The sequence below is a fragment of the Mycetomoellerius zeteki genome, unplaced genomic scaffold, assembly GCF_001594055.1.
Source record: "Mycetomoellerius zeteki isolate Tzet28-1 unplaced genomic scaffold, Tzet1.0 scaffold186, whole genome shotgun sequence".
Lineage (NCBI taxonomy): Eukaryota > Metazoa > Arthropoda > Insecta > Hymenoptera > Formicidae > Mycetomoellerius > Mycetomoellerius zeteki.
Genome location: NW_017256818.1, coordinates 133753 through 149108, shown reverse-complemented (window position 1 = coordinate 149108; position 15356 = coordinate 133753). Strand labels below are relative to the sequence as shown.

Genomic DNA, 15356 nt, shown 5'->3' with positions numbered 1-15356 from the left:
GTTTGGTTAATATAAAATCAACTAAAAGCTAATTTTACTTTTTTAAATATTATAGGTATCGTACTTTTCTAAATTAAAAAAAATTTACTGAATTTTATTAAATATTTGTTTGAACAGTACTAACGAAATATTTATTTACAGAAATAAATATTTATTCGAAATAAAAAAAATTATACTTAAAGTAATAATAAATACTTACATTTAGTAAATATTTGGTTAGTAGGTATTATTAAAACAAATATTTAACAAAATTCAGTAATTTTTTCCAGTATAATTATAAAACAATTGGATACTGTTGTTATGTTTGGTAATATCTGTTAAATATTGCATTAATATGTTAAGCAAAATACATTTAATAACTATTATCAAACTTTTTTTCAGTCTTCGTTAATCAATAAATTAAAAGATATAAATGATACGAGTCGATAAATGCATTCGTATATGTATAATAATTTGCATGTGATACTTTTAGATTTTTTCCGTTTTTCTATTTCTTTTCAGAACGTTGCGGACGGGTTCGAGAGATTTCTATTGGAGCACCATGTATAAGGTAAATGCGCGAGTGCACTAATGTCCACCGGTTCGTGTGTTGGGCGACGCGATTGTAGCACGGATGTTCATAAAGCCGCGAGCTATTAACCGTAACACAATGGGGCGTGCGAAGCAAGCAAGTTGAACACCGAAATTTCTCCGTTACGCGTCGCGAACTCAAATAACGCGAGAAAATCTGCTCTCGCGAGCGCAATTGAAAGGCCATTATTAGACCGGTCGTCATTTAGAACGAACACGGCCGACTCTCGGACTGCAAAACGCCGAAACGACGCCCACAGAATTTTGGTCGAATCCAATTCCGATCGATGTCTATTGGAAATCGTGCATATCAAACGTGTAACTTCAAACACAGACACTCTATACAGTTACACATTTTATTAATTTTTTCATATTTGCGTTGCATTTGTATCATTACATTTTTATACCATATATTTTGCGTTGAATTATATATTTAGAAATTTTTTATTATTCTATTTTGTTATATTTTGTTATTCTGTTATATTCTGTTCTATTTTAATTATTTTACACATAAATATTTTATAAATATTATAAAAAATATTGTAAAAGCAATATTTTATAAAAGTCACGAGAATAATACTGAATTAGTATTTTTTTTAATATCTTTCTTTCGCTGTTATACTATTAAATTTATAATGTCAATTATTCGCAATTTGTGTTATTTTTAATCATTTCTTATAGGTCAACATTGCTCCTACTCAATATGACGTTAATTTAATTGAAACAGTAGAGTTAAACAATTTAATTCAAGAAAATGTATTAAATTTGACTGAAAGTTTATTATTTACTAAACGAATACGTTAATATGGACGTTATTTACTGTGAAACTAACCACAGAAATGGATTAATTTACATTTTAACACATATAATAATAGCAATAATAAAGACAATAAAGAATAATAACAATATGGAAATTATAAATAATAAATGTTATTTTTTTATAATTCGAAGAATTGTATTATTATTGCTCCTTTAATATCTAACAATGTATTTATATACTTATTTTTATTTCACATATTTTATATTTGATGTTTTTCATTCATTCCTGAGTTATTCGCGGTTTATAAGTTCTGTTTTTTTACTCCTCGAAGTTGATAATAGACAATTTCGTCAAATTTCGCTGGAGAATGAACTCGTTTAGTTTTCTTTTTACAGTCCAGAACAACGAGTGGTCTGCAGTAAACCCTATTGCATCCCCCGTTCCTACGTGGACTCGCCGCAGTTTCTTGCTCGCGCTGACGATTGGCCGACAATGGGAAAAGTTAAGGCCGGTAACAGCATAGTCGAAACTCCGAAACGACGACGATTTCCGAACTTTCCAAACGTAATTCGAACTACGCCCCCGCAATAGCGTGCGCGCGTTCGCGAACGATCGCGTTCTTATGAAACTGTTACAACAGTGCCGTTAAGGACGAGGACAGCAATTCTCCGACTGGATTAACCCTTTCGATACTACCGATCGTATATTCAATTCAAGTTTCACGAATTTCACGGGACAGTATTGACAGTCGATTAACCACTGAACGCGTGAATTTTCAATATGAATAACTTAAACATACATATGCGGGGATTATTATAATAATAATTTATACATCATTAAATTACAATGCTAAATTATACAATTTGAATTATTTTTAATCATTTCCGTAGACCGCCACTGCTCCTACTCAATATGTTATTAATTTAATTAAAACAATAAAGCTAAATACTTTAATTTAAGAAAATGTATTGAACTTGACGCAAATTTAGTTTATTATTTACTAATTGTAAGTACATACGTTAATATAGTTTTCTTCGAAATTAACCGTAGAAATGAATTGATTTATATTTTGATACACATGCAAATCAAAAATAACAAAATGTTATTTAACTCAAAACATTGTTTCATTGATATCTAACAGTAATGTAATACAATATAATAAATATTAATATGTGTGTAAAAAGATTAACGTGACTCTAGAGACATTGAAAAATTCCTTCAAAAGATCCTTATAAAAATCATTTTAAAAAATCGAAAGACAAATTTTTATATTTATGTACATATTATATAAATATTCGTTATTATTTTGATGACATTACTTGATCTTTTTTAGCTATATATGGAAAGAATGATTTTATTAAAGTAAAAATATAACTAGACATAAATCTGAAAATAAATATAGGTCATCAAAATAATTATGTAGGACACTCAAATTGGTTATTAGACTGTCAAAACTATTTCCAGCACTGTTCGTTACACTTGAATGTCCTACATAATAATTTTGATAAACCAACAAAATTATTTTGAGATCTAATTAAATTTTGAAATACTTTAGCAAAATCTTTCTTTCAGTGTAAAATAACAAAAATATTTGTCGCAGGTTGATATACTCTACCTCAAAAACTTATATTTTTTTCATCAAAAAATCTCTGAATGATAGTGGATTCATGTATCATAATTCTCAATGCAATGTCCTTCAAAGTGCCTGAAGAGAAATATCATTGAAATATATTTGAAACATTAATTAACGAAATACCTAAAAATATGAAGCTGTAATAAAAACAAAGAGGGAAATTTTTATGAGAAAAAATTGTAATTTTTCAAGCAATATATCAACTCGTGACATACTTTTGTTATTTTATTTATAGTTAAAAAGATTTAATTATTGTAGTTATGTTACCAAATAAAAAAATTACGTACAATGTGTTTTATTTATTTATTTTTTTAAAGAATGTCCGGAAACTTATAAATAGTAATAATAAGTATTCATTAATAAATAATATAAACCCTCAATAACGCAATGTAATCCCCAAGCCATTTTATATGTTAGCAAGAAAGATCAAAAAGTGCTGTACTCGGCGAAGCCCCTCTTTCTATTTTCCGCGGAAGATTTTCGAGGCGCGGATAACGAGCTTAAAGCCGTGCCGTTTTCGCATAATTCAGCAGCTTTGGACACCAATTTCCCGCGGAACATATTGGGGAGTACAAGAGAAGACACGGGGCCGTTACGTTTAGGTCTACATTAAAAGTTCACGGAGACAGCTTTACGAGGCGACACCCTGTAATTACCAGCGAGCCAGTAATGACCGCGTACACCCCCACTTCCCGGTAAAAGTCAACCCATTTTTCAGAGCGCTTTACACACCAAAGGCGAGTTTCCTCGTCGTTCATTAAGCCCTCTCCCCTTCCCCCTCCGGAGATATCGACTCAACATTTCCGCGTCACTTTTATAAAAATCTTTTTCCCCGACATCTAACGCGATCATTAATTACCTTAACGAAGGTCCTCTCTGTTTTGATTTTTACTTTATAACCTCGCATTAATGCTGTTTTATTTCCGAAAAAAACCTCTATTTGACCTATAAGTGACTTTAATATATCAAGAATATAATTTTTATTCGATTAAAACTGACGGTTTAAAAGATAATAATAAATGTCTCGCACACTTTCTCAATTCTTTACCCTCCAAAAAGAAACGCGAAGAGCCCGGAAGATTAATAATACCTCTATTCGGAATTTTATCCGCACTAGATAATGGACTCCTGGGGATTGCATAACGTTTAATATAAGACACACTCTCTTTGCATAGGAAAAAAAAGCTTTAGTATGTTCCGGAAGAGAAATACAAAAAGACACATTCAAGAGGATTTTATTGTTCGAAGGAACAAAGCGAGGACGAAGCGAGGATGAAAGGAATCGCGCATACGGTTTTACGCGCTCTAGAAATAAGAGATACGTAGAAGACAGAATATTTTACATACAAATGCAAATCGCGACAAATCATGAATTATAGATAGGATTCGAGGAATATTACGTAAATGTAAAAATATCTGTGTTTTTGCACATGCGTTCGAAAAACTCGATAACATATATACATCCATTGAAAATTATTCTAGAGACCGTGGAAAATAATCACAAAGTTCAAAAACTTCTTGGCGCTTACAATAGTTACAATTGCGTTAAAGAAAGCGCATTTTCGTACATATTATACCTGCGAGTAGGATTTGAGTCCATATTTGAATCACAAAAAAGAATACGTATGTACACTTTTTTAAAAAACATAATGATATATATCTAGTAGCGGAAGGAGTATAATTTTTTAAGCGTTAAATGTAGATATTTAATAAAATAAAATTTTTAGAACAAATTTTCATTAACAATTTTTATTAATATAATTTTAAAATATAAAACTTTTACTAAACTTTAAAGACCAGAAGATTTACGACCTTAAAAAAAGTACTCTAGGAGAAACTGGGGCATCATAGAGTAATCCAGAGTGTTTACAGCAATATAACAGGTATTATACAATTGTTATTTTGTTACCCACATTTCGCATCTAGGTGATAGTAATTAAACTTCGTTGTCTCAGGACGCATGCAGTTAATGGTTTTTGTGATATAAAAGTAATTTTTTAATCATTTAGAAATGATTTAATATTATCTTTGTAATAAAAAACATACGTATTAAAGGTCAAGTGCAGTTTCTACATATCTTTTCTCATTTTATTACATTACAAATAATCATCATTTATTTTTTGGATATACATATTATTTCGTCGTTTTCGATATATATTAAGTGTGTTCGGGACACACCATAGATCATATACTAAATACTCTGAGAAAACAAGGCAATACAAATATATGCGCTAGAATAATAACTTATAAGCCCAAACAATTAATTTTGTTTTACCTTCATAAGTTTTGTATTCTATCTATATTCACTGATCAATATAGGTTTATAGATTTTTTATTCTATTAATTATTATTATTAGATGTAATTATATTTTATTATATTCGGTGACTACGCTAAAACTGTGTAAGTTAACTGAAATTTCTTTTCAATTTTTTATCATTATTTTTATCATTATTTCTTGTATAAATCTACTTTTGTATTCATGATTCATATACTATCGAGCAAAAATAAAAATAAAAATACGTTTCCCCCAAAAATCAATACATATTTATCAAATATATACTCAATGCATTTTTATGAATATATTTTTATAAATATACATAATTTTTTAATTATATAAAAAAATGATACATAAAATCTCTTATATTTAAAGTAGGTATTTTTGAGAATTTAAATTTTTGTGCCTGGGGTTTCCCTACTTCAAAAGAAATGCCAGTCGATACAACAAAAAGTGACACAACATAAATGTTGTGTTACTTTTAGTTTGTGTCGACTGAGTGGCTGCATGGTAACCCTATCTGCGAGGATCTCTTTCTATAACGGATTACGCGAAGTCGAACTCGAAGATCCGGATATTAAGGCAACGTGTGCCAAAGCTTGTTGAGAAATCGAGGAGAAAGGGGCACAACCAAGCTCATTATGAAGCTCCTCCAAGTTATACAGTAAAGCGATCTGAGAGGATTATGTTCGCAAAGTTCGGCCGAGAGTACGGCTCGAGCGAAAAGAGACGGAAATTAATATTCGATCAAGCATGATAGAAGATGATTTCTCGCCTCATTCGAGTGAGAGTTTTAACAATGAAAGGCAAAAAGAGAGAGGAAAAAACATGTTCTGTTACACCGTGAAATAAATCAATGAACGTATAATAGAAATAGATCACGTCATCATATAATAATGGTATAATAATGGTAATTTTAAAGAGTGAAAGAGTAAACTAATGTGTAACAGGATTCGAACCTGGGACCTCTCGACTTTCCAGGGCGAGTGTCTTAGCCAGCTCGACTACTGAGGCAATTACATTATTTTCTCTCTAAATATTTATTTAATATTCACGCACGTATAAATATTATCTCGTAAACTTCTTTTTGTGTGTTTCACACACAATGTGGTGATTCAAATCGTTCGGACTATTTAAAGGCAGAAAAAATGGATTGTTCGGAAAAATGGCGGTTTATCGACTGCGACAAATCAGCGAATTGCATACATATTTTTACGAGATTGATTTTGATGGGATTTCTATACCAGATACATCCCGCGCACTTAGCGAATAAAATTAATCTTTGATAATACCGATTGACGTTTCAACGACAAACACGACGGCTTTTAACGATGGAATATTGAAACCCCCGGTATATGTATATACTCGTTCGTTCGATCTTCATTCGTCGGTTCATCATTGGCGGATTTGTCACTCGTGTCAACTATTCGCTCACGAGTTTCGGTCCGAGCGATTTTTGTTCAACAGAAGTTCAATCCGGACTGTATGCTCAAATCCCCGGATTTCCGGATTTTAGCAAAAGTACTCGCATAAATTCAATTAGTTCTATAATACGCGCGTATCAATTATCTATTTCGATTAAAAAGTGTATGGAATGTATGAAGTATTGCGTAATTAATTAACTACAGACATAAAAAGACAATTAACTAAATTAAATAATCGTGCCCTATTTTTACGTTACTCTCTGAATGACGTCATCTGGAACTATATATACCTTTTATCGTATTATCAATAAGCAAAACGTACACGAGAAACGATCGTATATTAAAACAAAACACAGCTACTGCGAGAAAATTGATATTATTCGACACATGCTGCAGTATTTGGAAAACAACCTGCAGTGTTTTATTGTAGCAGAACTAAGACGATAATTTATGTATACCTTGCGCTGAGAGAGTTTATGGAGCTATCGAGGATCTATTGTCTTTCAATATAAAATTGATTTAAAGGTGACCCTACACGGTCAATAATACTATCAGTATTAACAAATACTGACAATATTATTGATTGAGTAATTAATATTGATGGATTGACGTAGAATATTGACGGTGATCTGGATTTTAATTCTCAAGCATCAGTATAATCGCTTTATTAAGATCCATGTATAGTGCAACAGATAATGCACGTAAAACTAAAATGAAGTAATATTGTTAATAATATTGATCGTGTCAAGTTGTGAAAATACTAAAAATATTGATGCATAACGAAGAGACTTTTTTCTTAGAGTTTACCTTGAAAATACGATAGTCGTGGGACAACATTGTATTTCGAAGAATTTTAATGTAAATAAATCTCTCTCATTCATTAATAAAACTACAATAAAATATAAAATAAGTTTGATTACTGAATTTTACTGAAGTGCGTGGTAAAAATCTTTAAAATATTGTATTGTACCACAATTACCATATTTTCTGGGTAAATTTAAAAAAAAATTCTCTCCGTTGTATACTATCAATATTACTAATTCAATATTACTGATCAGTATTATTGACCCTGTAGGGTCACTTTAACTTTGCACGCAGTCTTCTCGCAGTACTTCATATTGTACTATTATTCCGGAGTGCAGAGGAGTGTCTATCCGCCAGGGAACATTCCTGGTGTGTGTGTGTGTGTCATTTATACCTTTTAATAGTCCGACCAGACAAACAATAGATCTGAATATACACGAATATGCGTGTTCGCGCAGCCTTTCACGTGTACGCGGAAAAACGTACTTTCGAAGAACTCATATATAGGAGACGAGTGGAGGGAAGATACCGATTCCACAGGAATGGAAGGAAAGCATCGTTGTAACGCTGCACAAAAGAGGGGACGAGGAGAAAGTAACAAATTACAGGGAAATTTCACTCCTGTGTACGACTTACAGGGACTTATATGCAGAGATATTAAGAAGCAGGCTAGAAAAAGAGGTAGCAAGGGAATTGGTACCGAAAAGTCAAGCAGGTTTCAGAAGAGGAAGAACGACGATGGATAACATCTTCGTACTGACGCATCTGGTACAGAGAGATTGTAAATGGGAGACTGAAGGAAGGAAAATATATATGATGTTCGCGGATTTGAAGGCAGCCTTTGACAGGGTGGATAGAGACAGACTATGGGACATAGGTAAGCGAGAATCTGGTGAAGAGGATGGAACAGATCTATGAAGGCAGAGGTAAAGGTGAGAACGAGGCAAGGCTATACTGAGAAGTTTAAGACTAATAAAGGTGTGAGGCAAGGATGTGTAAATGAGTCAACTTCTATTTAATTTGTACATTGCGGATTTGGATAAGGAGCTAGAGAAAAGAGGGATAAAAGGAGTTAAATTATAGTAGATAGGGACAGGATTTGGTCCTTGGCGTACGCAAACGATATTGTATTGGTGGCTAAAAATAGAGAGGCTTTACATGAGATATGATGGGAACTTTTAGGAAATTTTTAGGGGATAGAAAATTACAATTGTGTACAGAACAGACGAAGATAATGGTAGGTAATAGGAAGGGGAGAGAGAAGAAAGAGAAATGGGTATGAGGAGAAAAAGAAATAGAAGAAGTTGAGGAATACAAATATTTAGGATTTATATTGAAGAGAAAGAGGAGACTATAAGGAAGAAATAAAAGAGATGGGAAGGAAGAGAGGTACAGAGAGAAGAAAACGAATGAATAGGACTTCAGTATCGCTTTCTTAAAAAAATTTGATAATGTTGAGATTATGTGTGTACAAGAACGACAGTATCCAATTGTTTGTTGCAAGAACAAATAAAAATCATATCTGTGCTCTTAGCAACCCATATTGCAGATTATTAAAGAATTTTTGCAAATTAAAAATATGGATTTATCTCGTGTTTTAATGCTAATTTTAATAAGTATATAAAGATTTTTTTTTTTTAAATAAAGATTTAAATAAAGATTAAAATAAATAAAGATTAAAAAAAAATATAAAAGATAAAGATAAAAGATAAAGATTAAAAGATTATAAATAAAGATTTAAATAAAGATTTTTTTTTATATAAAGATTTTTTTTTTAAATAGATTTTCAGTGCATTATATCATTTTTTCATCGATATTGCAAAATCAATATTTACGAAGATATATCAGATATACATAATTCATGAAACATTCGAAATTGAAAAAGAAACTCCAGAAAGACTTGGTAAATTAGAGAAACGCAGAGAGGATAATCATTTTGTCATTGACCAAATGATAAGAAAACTACTGTGCCTTAAATTATATGGCAAATCGATAACAGAAAGCATAGTACACATTATTGTACGAACTACGACATATAATATTTTTATTTTGGAATTTTTGCATTCATTTTAATTGAAATAAAAGAAATTTAATAATTAATCCGTTGTAAAAATAATTTTATTACTTTTTTCTAATAAAAACTTCATTTTCTCACTCATAAAAATCTTCATTTCCTAGTGCTTAAATAATTCAACTTTTTGAAGTCAATATCATTATATTATTTTTTTTAAGTACATATATACTCTAAAATATTTTGTAATCTAAAAGGATTTTTGTTCATTCATTCCTTTAAAAGTTATGAATTTTTAACTTTTAATATATTATATTTTTTTCAAAACTCTTGCATTTAAATTTGTAAAAAAATAAGTAAAATACAATCCGGCTTCCATTATAATGAAAATTTATTATCAAAGATTTTACAAGAATTTTTTCAGACTTTTATAAAATCCAGAATAATAGAAAAATCTGCTGTGGACTTTAATGCCTCAGATAATTTCTGCAGACTGTGATCGAAAATTTCACGTTGTTGGCGGAAGGTTACTTTAAAGATCCACCGAGTTCTAAATGGAACTTCAACCACATTTCAATTTAAAAGAGGCTTTCAGGCCAAACGAATCTTTGGTCGCTTCGGAATCGAATGTTTCCGAAATAAAATTTCGCGCGACAAGATAAGCGCGATCGACTTCTCGCGACGTAAATTTATCGCATATACATAAGGGAACAGCTTCGACCAGGGTATCCTCTCGCGCATCCTCTTACACCCCCGCCTTCCTCTTGCCGCCCCCGCTGCTCCATCCACCTCGTCGGGTGCACCTGCGTTTCTGCATACACATTGCATTTCCCGGTAAGCGGTAACGTTTCCCAGAACGAGCGACATTTCGCACATATACGCCCCATCGTATCTTCTTTGCCCCTCTTATCCTCCTTCGCCTCCGGCGCTGTACCCCTTCTTCCCATTAACCGAGCCAGCTGATCATAATCACTCATCGAGATCTTTTGCAAATTTCTCGCGCTGAATTAAAACGAGGCGATTCACTTTAACTCATTAATATTTAACTCGAGCATTATGCTAATGCGTTAACTTTGTCATTGCACCATACCGGGTGCCGTTGAAATCGCGTGAGGTTCAAAGGGGTAGCATGCGGATGCACAGCGGCAAGGCGTGACACCGGTGTGCACGTTAATTATTTAATCGCCTATACCTTCCCTTTGCGACGTCGCAAATTGACCTCGTCGAGATTATATCGTCGTTTCAATGGTTAATGCCGCCGACTGCGGCAGCAATCGAAACACCCGGTGCATGCAGAGACCGAGGGACCGGCGCAGGTGGCGGTAAGAGGAAGTAGGAACGCATTATCAGCTTCTCGGAAGGCAGTTTTACCTGAGCGTTACGCCATTCGCTCGCGTGCGCGGCTACATGCCGGTCACGGTTGCCAGAATTCGCACAATAGAGCGCGGCGAGTAAAGAGCGTTTTTTTTGACAAGAAAACGTAAGGCGTCGATACGGTTAGATAGAAAGTGTGCGGCTTAGGTAGGTCGCGACTTCTCGGAAAGTTGAATTATCCTGAAAATAAATTAACTTGAAGAATAGCATTGTGTTTTAACCCAGAATACAAATAGCCATTTGAGAAGAAGAAGAGAAGGAAGAAGAAGAAGAAGAAAAAGAGGACTCGTCTATGTTACACAAGCAAAAAATTAATAATGAAAACACTTGCGTGACACGCAAAACAAGTATCTATATTAAGATCTTTTATAATGAAAAAAGATCTGCAAGAATTCATTTTTTTACACGAAATAATTCTATTCAAGGTTAGAATTTTAATTTTAATTATACATTTAATCTTTATACTAGTTATATAATTTCAATTTTGTTTTAATTTCCATATAATTTAATAATCTCTCATCTACTTAAAAACAAAGTTCTCTATAATATTACCTTCTTGTTTTAATTTCTTCGACGTCTATAATGTAAAACGATCATTCTGAAGCTACGTCTTCGATTTAGGTCTACAATTATTGAGAGAAAATTACAATCAGGGTTGCTATAGGTTAAGAATGTATTTGCATGACATACAGTCCCTATCAAAAGTTTGAAGTAAAAAATATATTTATACGAAATAGTTGTGCGAGTAACACTATATTTTTAATCAACACCTTTTTGTAGTTTATTTACTGTGTATTTGTTATTATTTTTTATTCTTATATTTCAACTTAAAAAATGATAAATATCTCAATTTTTTAGGAAAAATGTTTTAAATATTTGAAATGATGCAAAGTTCATTGCGGTTTACTGATTATTTATTCCATAATTAAACAAATAACTGAATTTTTTTCGTATTTGTTTATTTACAGATTAACTAATCAGAGAATTGCTTTGCACAAATTGTCCTGAAAACTTAACGAATTTTTCTTAAAAAATCAAGATTTTTGTCATGTTTGAAGTTGAAATGTTATAACAATAAAGAATAACAAATATAAATAAATAAACTACAAAAAGATATTGTTCAATAAAAATACAATGTAACTAATACAAATCTTTTGTATCTATAGTTTTCATATTTATTTTTATATAAAAAGTGTAAATATTAATACATTTTAACTTCAAACTTTTGGGAGGGACTGTATGTCAGATACATCTTTAAAGCTCGAAATCGTTAGATTCTTAAATTCTTAAATTCAAGAAAACGTTCGGCTTGCGAATTCTGTGATTTCAGGAGAGCGTTCGCTGTAAAAGCGCCCTTAACGTCATAAATCTTCACGCGGAAATTAAATTGCGTTCTTTCAAACGGTAAAAGCACGCCGCGCGCTATGCGGATGCGCCATTAATTTTCCGATCAATAATAACGGTGCATATGCACGCAAGCATACATCTATCGTGTGAGAGTGCACGCGCTTTCACATCTTTACAGACACCAGCAGCAGCAGCGTTTCAAATTGGCAGGATTTGCGTATGCGGTGCAGCGGCAAGAAAAGAAACAGTTGCATTGTACGATTCCTAGAATGCGATTTCACCCACGAGACAAAACTGAAAGTTTCGTGGCAACTCGATAAAGTTACCGCGCAAAGTTGAGCGGAACTCGCGCGACGTGAAAAGGGATAATTTCCTTCGTCTTTTCGACGTTGAAGACACGATTTAAAGGGCAAAGGCACCCGAATATCACTCCCTTTTCGTAGAAGTCACACGCGTGGAATACTGATAAAAGAAAATGCTCCGAGTGATTTTCTATTCGAGGAACCTCCTTTCACTTCATTAAAAGAAAACTCTTTCTCTTTCGTAGAATTAACCTAAAATCAAGTTGAGAATAACTTCCTCTTAAAATTAAAATTCTTCTTACCCAAGTTGATTATTGCTTTATCACGATTTTAAAAATAATCACTTTTTAAAACCCTGTAATTCCATTTCGTGGAGAAATTATTCTTCGAAAGAAATTTCTTCTTCCTTCTAAAAGAAAAGTTGTGAGAGACAATAATTTTAATTTGTAATATTTTAAGCACTTTAATAATTCAATTTCCGTTCTGCCGATGGAAAAGTCGTCTCGGAATCCATATCTATCATTATATATACAAGTTTTCCCGGAAGTCACCCTATAATCAGAACGTTTGCAGTCTCACCATTAGGTCATCGCCCACGACTGCATCAATTATTGACAATAACGAGCGAGCTATAAGACAACTATATAAATGATACTCGGAAAATGACCGTGCAAACACGCGCATTGCACGTACAACAAACGAGAACAAAGCCACGCATACAAGCGGAACAACGAGGAGTTATACGATTCCGGAAAACGTTTTTGCTGTATCCTTAATACCCGTATCACACTAGCGATTGAAGATTGCGTCTACATTCGAGTTTGCTTCTCTTCACCAATCAGAAAGCTGTTGTTGCCAGATTGGGGGATTTTCCTCTAAATTTGGAGATTTTTTTTCCCCCAAGGGATTTCCTTGTACAAAAAGTTTTGGAGAATCTTTGAGAGAATTTTTTGGGAAGAAAATGCAAAGAAAAAATATTTGAATTACTACTATAAAATATTAAGAAAATCGCAATGCACTGAAAGAAGAGATTGGCTGCTGCAACCAATTAAAAATACTATGCCATATTCAGCCAATCTTTTCTTTCAGTGTGGGGATAACTTTCAAGCAGACCTGGCAATACTGGCTAGTAGTTTCTTTCTGATTAATCAAGAGACGCAAACGCGAACGCAATCTCCAATCGCCAGTGTGATGCGGGCATAATGCCGATTAGCGAATGATATCTACGTCGTGCACCTGCAACTTTCGCGACGAGCACAATGAAAACGTGACGCTCCACCACGCGCGTTAAAAGAATTACCTATCGTGCAAAAGCGAAAGTTTCGCGATTAAACGGAACTCCGCTTTAGAGAGACCAAACCAAGTTCCCCCTCCAGATTCCAGAAAATAACGAAAGCAAGAGCGTGAAGGTTTTATGCAATGCGATTCGCTTCTGCAATTCGCGAGATTTAATGGTGAAAGATCGCTGCACACTTAAGAAAGAGTCTGGTAATAACTATCAAATATTGAATGAAATAATTCCAACCAAAAATATTTGGTTAATATAATCAAAAATAATTTTACTTTTATAAATACTCAATAAATATTATCAAACACAATAATATAACCAACCAATGTAATAATTACAAAATATTTAGAAAAGTAAAATTATTTTTTGATTATATTAAAATCGAATATTTGATTGGAATTATTTCATGTGCGAGAAATCACTTGACAGCTCAGTCTCTCTTTGATTGAAAGAATCGAACAGGAAAAATTAATTGCGCCGCACAGAAATTATTATATTTATTGCACCGTCGACGATATATTTACTTTGACTTCCAGCGAGAGAAAATCTCATCTGTGTCGTAAAAGTTATTACTGGCACGTTTTTGTTACGAGACACCTTTTAATTATAGACATAACAAAGCAAAAAAAACCGGACGAAAGAAACGACCATGTTCATCGTGGAAAATAAGAATTTAACAGTCGTAAAATTAGTAAAAGTGAAGTATCCGAGGCAACGATCTACGACATAAATTATGAAGCTCGTAAATCCTCCTTCGCTTGAATCCGCGTCTCGTTTACATGATTCGTGATGAACTCGATGTCATCCCTAACAGAAATAGAAATGAGTGAATGAATACGCCTCCGGCATGCATGCCGTCGCTTCTTTATACGTTTTCCATTGCTAATTAGTATAAACCATGACGCATTCTGTCAAGTTTCTCGCGTCTCTGCGTAACGGTAAATCCGGCATCATCGACCGCGAACGTAGAAACAACGACGACATCGATTATTTCGCACCTGTCCGTGTATTCTCTTCGCTGAAAACAGTCTGGTAATACCAAACGTTCAGTGAAATAATTTCAAACAAACATTCGATTAATATAACCAAAAATAATTTTACTTTTCTAAGTATTTAATATTTAATATTACAAAAATAATAATATAACCAACTGCGTTTGAAAAAAAAAGAGTAAAATTATTATTTTTAGTTATATTAATCGTTTTATTAAACGTTTGATTGAAATTATTTCATTCAATATTTGATAGCTATTACCAAACACTTTAGAATGTATAAAATTTGTATACTATTCAACTGCTTTTTTCCCAAATTTAACCATCATAGAAAAAATTTGGTAATAGTAACGGAGTGTTTACTTGTAAAATCTTGTAAAAAAAAGAATTCTCGAATTTTATTCAGTCATTTTTGTTCAAAATTCTAAAATTAGACAATTTTTTAATGCAATTTTGAACTGAAGGACTGAAATTGGAGTACAAGCAACGCAAAGTATATATTGAAAATTAGTAGAAGACAGGGATTAATCGCTAACTGATTGTCAACATTTTGCATTATCAAGAAAAAAATTATC

General features: G+C 32.7%; 1 protein-coding gene across 1 annotated transcript in view; it reads right to left on the bottom strand.

Annotated features, from left to right (window-relative positions):
• Positions 1-15356, bottom strand: part of LOC108721859 (interleukin-1 receptor accessory protein-like 1) — a 253589-nt gene that overhangs the window by 221635 nt on the left and 16598 nt on the right. The window lies entirely within an intron of this gene.